Source organism: Acomys minous, assembly GCF_964271855.1.
Source record: "Acomys minous genome assembly, chromosome: 8".
NCBI classification, from domain to species: Eukaryota; Metazoa; Chordata; class Mammalia; order Rodentia; family Muridae; genus Acomys; species Acomys minous.
In genome coordinates, this window is record NC_140489.1 from 56927168 (window position 1) to 56939104 (window position 11937).

Here is an 11937-nt window from a genome sequence, read left to right on the forward strand (position 1 = left end):
GGATGGAGCAAAAGAGCATTGGGATAGAAAAAGAAAATGTCTAGCCACATCTTGACATAGACACTTTCCATCTCTGTGTAAAATTTGACTAATGATGTTTGCTCTGATTGAAAGATTGTGAGGAAGAAAAGGACAATGTCTCTAAACAACAGGCAAAAAGTAAGATGTTATTTTTTTATGTGTTATTGGGGATTTCTGTGATCTCAGTAGAAGAAAGAAAAAGAAAATGCCCTTTCTCTTTCTCTCTCTCTCCTTTTTTTTTTTTAAAGGCACAAACAGCCATTATTGGGCCCACACCAGGAGTCCATTGGCCTTGATGACCTGTGAACTTGCTGATTTTGCTCTCCACATTCTCCTCTGCCTGCTTCCGTAGCCTCAAGAGCTGCTTCTTTTTCCTTCCATTTCTCTTCCAGAGTGGCTGTCACTGCGTGCTAATTCCACCCGACCTCATGAACCAGTCGACCCAGGTAAGCAAACTTTCTGGTAGGCTTCAGCCACACCACCTTGAGGGCAGCAGGGACCACCACCTGCTTTTTCTTGTCATAGGGTGGAGGGATCCCATCCAACACCTTGAGGCACTCCAGGGCAGCCTGGCCACTCTTGGTCTTGTGGGGGCAGTGCGCCAAAAAATGTGGCTCGGGGCTCGGAAGTGGTAGGGGCCTCGAGAGGGGTTGGTATTCATCCGCTTTCGGAGAAAGGCCAAATACTTTAACTTGTTTCGGTAGAAATTTCCAGAAATGTTGATGCCCTCACAGCATACAACCACCACCTTGCAGCCCAGCAGCACCTGCTTGGCCACAATAGCCGCCAGGCGGCCCACAGGATATGACCTCGGCCATCCAGCGCTGAAACCTGCCCTTCCGCCATCTCCCGCAGCCGCCTGGGAAAGCACCCTTTATGTCTTATCACTGGTAAATTTCTGGGTTGATTTAGGATTCCTTAATGAAGCAACCTTTCTAATGCTGCCACCCTTTAACACAGTTTCTCATGTTGTGGCGACCCCAAACCATAAAATTACTTTGTTGGTCCTTCATAACTTTAATTTTGATACTGTTTTGAGTCGTAATGTAAATATCTGATATGCAAGATGTCTGATATGTGATCCTTGTGAAAGATCATTAGATCCCTGAGAGGGTTGAGGCCCACAAGTAGAGAACTGCTGGACCAGGGGGTTGAAATAACAGCTATTTATTTTTTATCACAGTTGTAGGGAGCAGAAGTTCAAGATCAAGTTTTCATGTTTCAGTCACATCCCGTTCAGTGTGTGGTGGAAGGCTGTCGTCATCTCTTGCAGAGAGTTCTATTCTTGCTGTGTGAGGGCAAGAGACATCTAAGCTCTCTGCAGCTCTTCCTATAAGGACGATAGTTCTATCAGATCAGGGTCCCACCTTCATCTGACCTTAATTTCTCTCTCACTTTAACAACAGCCTTCAGCATATGAAGTTGGGTGGGAGGGGGTGGGGCAGGGGACATAATTATTCCGTTCAGAGCACCGGAGAAGATTGCTTCAATCCAGCAGCTACAGGATCTGCAGCTGTGGATTCACAAATAGCAATGCCTCCAATGAGGTGTCTCCCTAAGAAAGAGGACCAGGTGCTAAAGATCCGCATCCCAAATTTAAGTAATTTTCTATAAGACGTGTCCATATTTGGTCAGTTCTTGAAAATAGTAGCACGTTTAGAATCGGAGATATCACTTCCAAACATTTCCATCCAACTTTGGATCTTGCCAAACTTTTTGAGAAACATTGGACTGGGGACTTCAATATTCAAGTTGCAACAGTTATTTTTATTGATCGTCTCATAGCAAATTTCTTGAAATCACATAAATTATGCACTTTGTGCTTGTGGAAACTGTGTTTTATGATCCTTGAAGAAAACGTTGCAGTTTTAATTTTTAATTAAAATAAGGCAGTGACTCTACATTACTCCCATAAAATACTAGGGAACATTTTTAAAATCTAGTCTAAGAGGTTTGAAGAGTGGCTGTGCTTTGTGGGCCTGGGGCAGGGGGTAGGTGCTGTGGTTGAAGGGTAGTGAAAGGCAGTAATGAATCCAGTCCCAGTGCAAGGGAACAGTACAGAGTATGTTTGTGCAATGGAGGTTGGTCTGATGTGTTTTGATGCTAATTACTGTTTCCTGTCTCTGCCCCACATATATCTTCCCTAGAGCCTAACCGATTTGACTAATAAAAGGTCTTTACACCTGGGCAGGGCAAATGGGATAGGCATGGCTAAGGTTCCAGGACACGGGAGACAGAGAGAATCATGCGAGGTAGAGAGACCATAGGGAAGAGAAAAGAGGAAGGTTGCGCCATCATGGGTTAGGTGGAGGAGAAGCACATGGCTGGCTTGGATGGAGGATTTGGCACAGATGAAAAACATTAGCTTGATAGAAATTATAAGAACCAGATGGCATGGGATTGGGACAGGTATCCCATACCTGCCCCACTATGGGAAGTAGTTTAAGGGATTAATATTTGCCCTTCCCCAGGTTAATTAAAGCTATTTTAAAATATAACAGGTGTCTGTGTCTTGATTGATTGCTAGCAGGTTAGAAAACACTGTTGTAATAATAATTATAGGTCCAATAATAAACATTATTAGGCTATACTGGTAAAATAACCAAAGCATTTGTGATTTGTGAATGCCCCACAGCCTGGGGGAAGTCAGAAATGCCAGAAACACACAGCGTATACAATCAGGAGGCCCATCGACCATGTTCCAGTGTTCTGCTTATGTTACAGGCAAAAAAGACCAAATAGTATGACAGACTATGTTTTCTTGGAGGGTCTACTAACACCCGACCCCTACAACCCAAATTAAACATTTATGGTGTTTGTTCCATTTGGGGTAAGGCTAATGAGTCACAAAATCTTTCTAGGGGCAGAGTCAGAAACAGAACAATAATCTATTTTCTTCAGTGGAAAATATTAGGAAAATGGTTGCCTAGAGGCAGCCAGTTTTTGTTATGTCAGTAAATTATTCATTCTCCTGAGTGTCCTTGTTCATGTTTCTGAAACAACATTAAATGAAGCCATGTTGGATTTGGATAAGGCCTCAAAGGCAAGAACAAGACAGTATTTGCCAAGCATCTTGTGTTCCAAGGTGGATGCCAAAGATGTTCTCATCATCTTGGATATGAGAGACACTGAGGCAGAAGATAAAAGAAGATACTTGTGTTTTGAGCTCTCCCACAATATCTTTCCACATCAGAGGGTAGCTATGTGCTTCCAATTTACCTCAGGCCTGAGGGAGCCTGAACTTGGAATATGGAAGTGAGGGACCCTCAGATGTTTAAGGATCTGCATGTAAGAAGCCATTTGGCCATGGGAGGGAAAACTACTGTATTCTGTTTAATGACAAAAGTGATAATATGTTTTCTTAGGACTAAGGAAAAGAGAAAAATACCTTAAGCATCCTTCACTGGGGCATCATGTGGTGGAGCTATGATGTTGATAGGATCCCAAGGAAATTATTCATGTGACAAGTTGCCAGAGTGCCCAGCTCGAGTTGGGGTTTAGAAGTGGCCAGCAGGACCACAGGCATTAGATGTGCTCTGGGCATCCAGTGGTGACAATGAATCCTGGGAAACTCATAGCATATAAGGTGAATGTGAACACACACAAATTCAGAGACTCATCTAACTCCTTTTCCCTCAGGGAGTCAGAGAACATGAGATGGGAAGGAAAGAGTAGAAGAGCAAGGCAGGGATCGTGCTTGATTCCAGTGACATTTTAAGATCGAAGGACACGAAAAGTCCTTATTACACAGCCCCACACCATTCAGCTATCGAACGAATAACTTTGCTTGAAAGTGGCAAAGTGTGTGTGTGTGTGTGTGTGTGTGTGTGCGCGCGCGTGTATGTGCACACAAAGTAAGAAAACCCTGATTATACCTCATACCTCATAAGACTCCAGATAAAACTTCATCTAAATGCCTGATACTCACAGGAAGGTAGTTGCTTCCTGGTGGGAAAGTGCTTGTGTGGAGACTTGCTAATGCTTAATGAGATGCCTGGCATGTAATGGGCACTCAGTACATATCTGCTGGTGATAAACCTGGGTTCAGATTGTTCCAGTCACCCCGCTTGCATCATCTGCCAGCTCTGTGATTTTAGAGAACTTATGAGTTTCCCAGTGCCTGAGTCCTGTCTCTACTGGACCCCTTTGGCTGTTCGAGAAGCACATGGGATAGTGTGGTGGGACATATGCACATGCGCATGCCTCTTTCAGTGTGCAATCTGTAGCAACCGTGACTAGTCACAGCTGTGAACTCTTATTACATTTAACCTTATCTCCTAAAAAGTACAAAACAGCTATATCCCAAAGAAATATTGTCAATTATATTTTAGTAAAAAGAAACATACCAGTTTTGGTTGTCAATTAAAATAGCCCTCCTTCCTTTCCTTTCTCTTCTTCATCTAGGTGAGGAGGCCAGAGTGGATAAAGAGAGGCAGAGACAGACCAGATTTTTCACTTCTGTGGATGCCCTGTGGGTCTCTCTGGGGGAAGTCTCAGCATCAGCCCTGAGGCAGAGGAGAGAGGTCAACTGTGGGAAAGCCTTTTTTATTGTGGTTTCTGTGGGACTGAGGGAGTGTGGCAGAGCAAGAAGATTTAGGATTGATTGGCAGCAATAATCTCAGTCGGGGGCAGGTGGCTAGGAGCTGACCCTGGCTGTCTGGCTGATGGTGATTAGGGTTCCTGAAAAATGCTTTGGTATTTTGGACTTAATCAGGTATTTAACTGACAGTCCTCTGGCCAGCACCACCAATACTGGTTCAAGGTAGTTTTTTGAGAACTACGCTATGCTAGCAACAAGAAGAAGAACATATCAACATCTGTAGTTAAAAATATCTGTTCCAAATACTGAGCAGCCCAATGCCATTATCTTTAACTCTCTTTACACCTGTAAACATTTATGGCTGAGGGAAGAACAAAAAGGCTGCAGTTACTTAACGTTTCTCTTAGCAAAGCACATATGGGAAATGTTTCAGAATAGCCTATGGGCGAGTCTTGATGCTTCTAGTCACTGTGAATATGTTTAGTTTGTTGTTGTTGTTGTTGTTGTTTTGTTTTTGTTATTTCAAACATTTCTCCTTAATACCACTGCTTTAAGTGGCCCATCAACTGGATCTACTGAAATATATGTTACCAGAGAACAACGAGGAGACAGGAAAAGAGGATGACATGCTACTTTACTTTTGTTCCCCTCCTTTGGGTTTTGTTTGTTTGTTTGTTTGTTTGTGTGTGTGTGACAAGACTGAAGGATATGGAAATGAGTAAACAGTTCAGTACAATGTGTAGAATTATATAGTACTCACTTATTAGAGCAGAAACATAGACTTCTTTTTTTTTTTAAAGAAAGGTATTAACTCCAGTCATTGGAGCTTATTTATTTTCTACTTAAGCACATAAATCATGAGACATTTGCCAACATTTTGATGATTGTTAGACTCGTTCAAAAATCTAGTCTGAGACCAACGAGCCATTCTTTACACTCTTCCTCAGTGCATTGTCATCCCATCACCAGCTTCTGCAGACAACACTTCCTGAATAGGGCTGCTACCCTAGCTGCTCTGTACACACAGTGAAAGCATGTATTCTAGGCCCCATCATCTTCAGAAACATAGACTTCTTGGATATTATTTCTAAATGGAGTTCTCAGATGTGTCTTCCCCACTCCTATAATAAACACTACCAACATTAATACCCCAAATCCCAGTTATTAGATTGCTACAGTAAACTTACTTCAATAGACCTTGTGTTACTTCAAAAGATTATTTGTAATTTTGGCAGATGTTGCTATTTTTAATTCAACTGGCAATAGATGAAAATGAAGCTAAGTACTATTTTGAACATACAACTATATAAATATTCAGTGATATAATCAAGTAAAGACAGGACCTACAGTTCTCCATTCACATTGTGGGAAAAAGGAAATTCAAATATGATGTCCCTACATTATATACTCTCTGTTATCAGACATGCCTACCAAAGTTATTGAACTAAAATGAAAGTATTTCACTTCAAAACTTAAGATAACTAAGTAAATATTCAACTAGAAAATAACACAAATTGATAATGGGTACAAATAGGCAAACATCTTTTAGATTTTATTCTTGCAAACACACATATCAAATGAGAGCTTACAATGACCTGCAGGAGGAACTTTACAGACCCAGTTTTATTAAGAAGGCTCCAGCCACACAGGGAACCAGAAAGTACTGGGAGAGACCCCTAGACTCTCTCCTGCTTGTTACCAACCGTGACCTTGAGCAAATCTCCTGCTCTGCAGGTCAATGAACTTGTAGATGCAAAAAGGTGGGGATAGTCTATCATCAGCACCTAATACCGTGGTGCACAATTACCATTATTTCTTTGTCAGAATTACTTCTTATTTTGGAAAACTGTGTACTATAAAACATGAAGTTTTCCCTTGAAGTAACTCCCTGTTTGTATGAGCCTTATGGGAGTGGATAACGGCTGTAGCTCAGCGGCAGAGTGCTTTTCTAGTATGCGGAGGGACCTTGACCTTCAACACTTCAACAGATAGATAATAAACTTTAAATATTTAAAGTAAACAATTAGAAAGTTTTGACATTTATATACATTTATCTATAGTATGATCTCCAAAATGAGGATAAAGAGCATTGGTATTTATTTAAACTTCCCAATACCCTTTGCACACTCAGCGCTCTCCTTTTCTCCTTGCCTGCCCCCTAGCCTGTGTTTGGCAAGCATTGACCTCCCTTCTTTTCTATAGTTTTAATTTAATTTCCTGGAAACGTTGCCATAAGCACGAGTCCCTTTTGGCATGCAGGAATAGATAGCATGGCTGCCATCTGTAGAACTCTTTTGTGATTCATATGTGCTGTTGTATGTACCAACAGTTTGATCTTTATTATGGGTATCACTCCATTGCACTGATACATATACTCGTGTGTCCGCTCACCAGCACACACATCTTCATGTTTCAGGTTGTTAATCTATAATGAAGAAAACTTCCAAGAATAATCCGGTATAACCCTTTGTATGGACACGTGGTTTTTCTGAGGTAGATACTTGAAAGAGAATGGCTGGAGCAGTTCTGTGTTTAACTTTTAAGGAAACACTTAGCTGGGTTTTTTTGTAAATGGTTGTACCATTTCACGTCCCCAACAGTAATGTGTGAGGGCTCCAGTTCTTACATGTTATTGCCACTAAAGGTGTAGGTGTGAGCATTCTTTTATATTTTAGCACATCCTTGTGGGTGTGAAGAGGTAATTTAATTGTACTTTTCTAAACGTAATATTAGGAATCTTCAAGTGCTTATTTGGCCTCTATTCATCTACTCCATTAAAATGAAGATGTTCAGATACTCTTCCCACCCATTTAAGAAATTGGTTTGTATAGTGTAGTTGCAATCTGAGGCATCTTAAAAGCATATACTGTAGATATTTTTACATTTAAAATTTGCTAAGAGGGATGCTAGCAGTCTGCAGTCTAGTGGTGCAGAGGTAAAGAGGCAGGAGGCTTTTGTGTTCTCCTCTAATGACTGGAGAAGCATGAGGCTTCCGAGTCCGCCTATTGAAATGGGAACTTTTCCCATCCCTATGAGAAACCCAGGCCCTCTAATGCTGTGATGCTGTTCTTTCCTTGGATTAGTAATAGGTCTGGAAGAAATGAAAATGTTCTAAAGAGACACTTGTGTCTCACAATCTGACCATTAGTCTATTGAAACAATAGACCCTAAAGAAATGGGAATTCCCTGAAATTTGTGGACAAATGGATTGAACTAGAAATGATCATAATGAGTGAGTTAACCCAGAAACAGAAAGAGTCAAATAGTATATACTCACTAATATTTGGACACTAGCCCAAGAGGCATGTCCCATGAAAGTCTTCACTTACCAGGAAAATGGGACAAAGGGGAAGACATATATTGGCACTCTAGATGAGTGAAGCAAGGGAGAATGAGGAAATGGAAGAATCCATAGGGTCCTAGAAACCTGTAAGTAGAATGTTATGATGAGCAGATCTGGGCCCAGGGGTCATGCTCAAACTATGGCACCAGCCAAGGACAATACATGCAGTAAACTTTGAACCCCTACTCAGATCTAGGCAATGGACAGGACATTCTCCACAGTTGAGTGGAGAGCGAGGACTGACTTTCACACGAACTCTGGTGCCCCATATTTGACCATGTCCCCTGGATGGGGAGGCCTGGTGGCACTCAGAGGAAGGATAGCAGGCTACCAAGAAGAGACTTGATTCCCTATGAGCATATACAGAGGGAAGAGGTCCCCCTCATACACAGTCATAGGGGAGGGGAGTAAGGGGAAAATGGGAGGGAGGGAGGAATGGGAGGATACACGGAATGGGATAACAATTAAGATGTAATATGAATAAATTAATAAAATATATTTTTAAAAAAATGGGAATTCTTCTAAGAACCTAATGCAGAGTGAAAATGTCAAAGCCAGAGGGGGAACTTGACTCCTGGAAATATCGATCAAACAGCTCTAACAATCTGTCAGACCACACTACAGGTGAAGCTGAGACCTAGGCGATAATGGGTCAGTGATGGGCAGGGCTGCCTAGATGGGCATATTCTTGACCTGATCTCACTTCAGGTCCCAGAGATGGACTTGGCTTTCTGAATCTTCTAGTCCTTCTTCCCAGTGTGGCCACATTGAATAAATCTTTTTCTGCTTTCCACTGTTAAACTGATTCTTTTCTATTGGCTTATTGAGGATGGGTGGTAACAGCTGACTTGAGGCACAAGTTTTGACCCCTGAGTATGATAACAGATTCAGGCAGTTTCTTTTTCTTTCTTTCTTTTTTTTAACATTTTGTGTAATTTATTTTTTTAAAATATATTTTATTAATTTATTCATATTACATCTAAATTGTTAGCCTATCCCTTGTATCCTCCCATTCCTTTCTCCCTCCCATTTTCCCCTTATTCCCCTCCCCTATGACTGTGACTGAGGGAGACGTCCTCCCCCTGAATATGCTCATAGGGTATCAAGTCTCTTCTTGGTAGCCTGCTATCCTTTCTCTGAGTGCCACCAGGTCTCCCCATCCAGGGCACATGGTCAGGCAGTTTCTTCAAGGAAATTTGTTAAGCATGAATCACTAGGAAGGTTCTTTGGTCTCTGGAGATCCTACTGTGTACTTTTCTCTACTTCCTATAATGTTCTCAGAGTTCTAGTGTCTGTTTCCCCAAGCCAGGAAGGATGCTTACTATCACTGAATCTGTCTTTTGTGTATGCACACATCTATATTTATATTTGAAAAATACCTTTTAAGGGGTTTCCTTTGATAATGGAACATTTTTCTTGAATTTTCATTCTTTAAATCTTCTAGATACTAAACTTTATTAGATATATGAGTTGATATATATCTGTTCTGTAGGCTGTCTTTTCACTTTATAGATGGAAAGAGGTGCATGGAGGTTATTTTTTATTTAGCAGACTCCAGTTGTATGTTCATTTTGTTGCCTGTCCACTCTAAGAAACCATGACAAATACAAAGCCATGGAGAGTTGCTCTTAGTTCTTTATGTTGATTTCATATATGGAACTTTTATGTACATATAATTTTGAGTTAATAAGTATGAGGGGTTCAAATTTATTCTTTGTATGTGGCTATTTAATTATCTTATCATAGTTAGTTTAAAAGATAATTTTCTCTCATTAAATGATCCTGTCACACTTGTTGAAAGTCAGTTGAGTAGAGATTTCATGATTGGTTTCTGGACCCTGAGTTCTACCCTGCTGACCTTTGTGATTATAGTTATGGTAGTACCACATTATTGATTGTTGTAAGTTTGTATTGGGTTTTGAAATAAAGAAGTATTATTCTTCCTATTTTTTTTCTTTTAAAAGATTATTTGTTTATCTGGGGTCTCTTATGAACATCCTTTCCAAATTTCCTTTGACGTTTTATTTTATCTTGTCTAGAGTTAGTTCATATAAAGTTCTGAGACAGACTCACATGTTTCAGTCTTGAAGACATAGTGCTTTCCTAGCCTGGAGCTTATTTTTACATTGCTGTTTGGTAGATTCTGAGACTCCTGAATGTAACTAGGGAATTTTTTTTTTTTGGAGTTTTCCTATGTCATACTTTCCAGATCTGTTCTTTCTTCTTCCATTCTTCCTTATAAGGGTTTTATCTCAAAATAACCTCTTTCTTTCCAACCTGCATCATCTTCTTTTATGCTTCTTAGAATCACAATTATTTTTATTGGCTGACCATATCCATCACCTTCTTGTTACCTGTAGTGACTCCTAATTGCTTAGTTTAGACAAATAGAGCTGTACCCAGATTTCAAACATTCCTTCAGTTGTTATTTAGGGACCCTATCTCCTGCCCATCTCCCACTCAAGTCCTCTCAGCACCAAATTCATATTCTAATCTCAAAATTATTGCTTCATAATCTCTGCTATATAGTGCAAATATATTTTTATTAATTTGAATTGTTTGTTTGTATTTCACATATAAATTACAAATTATACACTAAGTATAAATAAAGCTGTTTACATATTTTTACTTTAGCAAGGCAGGATTACTACACAGGTCACCAGTGTTTACCTGTAAGTTTCTCTCAGACTCAGTGTTCAGTGTTTATTTCTTCCTTCTATAAAAAAGTTCATGCCTTCTGCCTTCTAGTCCCTTGCTTAAATACACACTGGGTAAGGAAGCTTATTCATTTCAGTGCTCTCAAGCATCCCAGAAGCTTCGTGATTATAACGATCCAGTTGTGACTGATTATATAAGACAGCCGTTACTTAAGAAAGCACCACACATGTGCATTTATAATGCATGTGAAGTTAAGATTACTTTTATAAATTTGATTCACCACTGGGTTCATGAAAACGTTTGCTTACATTTTTTCTAAGCTATAAAAATTTAAACTTGAAAATATTGTTTTCAAGGGTGTGAAGTTTCTGTGTACTTATAAATCAATGATTACAAATAAATAAAATGAAATACATCAAATATGTATGGAAGAAGAAAATAAAACTTAGTGTGACTTACATTATTAAGAAAATTTTATGACTTAGATATTATATATTTTATGGAAATATTTGAAAATATTTGCATTTGTCAAACACCTTTTGTATATATATGTATATTTATAATTTACACACATTAAGCATAATATATATATATATATATATATATATATATATAATATATACACAGTGCACTTAGTCTATTCAGGTATAGCCCAATCCATGAGGAGAATTAAAACCATGTGTCACTGTTCAGGCATCAAACTGTCTCTGTCATCTCATTTTGAAAGCTGCTAACCAGCACTTACTGTATTACTCAGGTAATTAATTTTATTCCTTCTCAAGTCTCTGATGGGTTTGAAGACCAGATAGTTTAGTTTTACAATTAAGCCTAGTTGTTTAGAGGTTAAGATGTTTTTAGGTCTAGATAGATGTTTTAAGTTGATAACAATGAGATATGATAGATATGGATTTGCATCCGGAATTTCAGCTTCACCATGACAGGAAAGATTTTTTCTTCAAGGCGTCCAGATACAAAAAGGCAAAAGACTATAAATGTAACATTAATATAATTCCTGGTTGTTTCATGGTTCTTTTTGCTGTAGGTAGTTTATTGTATATATGTGTAATAATAAAAATGTATATGTAAAAAATAAATATAAATATAAAAAAGGAAAAAAATAATTGTGTCTCTAGGAGATTTTTTTGGCCTTAATTCACTGAGTGTACTTTGAGACCACTAGTACAGGGACCAGCAAGAACAGAAAAAAGAACTGTTTTTTTTTTTTTTTTTTTTTTTGCAGAGGACAGAGAGAAAAATTTCAACAGATGATACTTGTCCTAAGTTCAGAAGGAGGAAGAGGAGTTAGCTAGACAGTGTCTGGGAGAAATGAGTATTCCAAGCCAGCAGATGGTGGGTGTGGCAAACACAGACAATT

At 39.3% G+C, this 11937-nt stretch overlaps 1 pseudogene across 1 annotated transcript; it reads right to left on the minus strand.

Moving 5' to 3' along the window:
* Nucleotides 1-282: 282 nt before the first annotated feature.
* Nucleotides 283-867, minus strand: LOC311603403 (large ribosomal subunit protein uL13-like; annotated as a pseudogene). The gene has a single exon. The product of its transcript is annotated as a large ribosomal subunit protein uL13-like (transcript).
* Nucleotides 868-11937: the final 11070 nt, after the last annotated feature.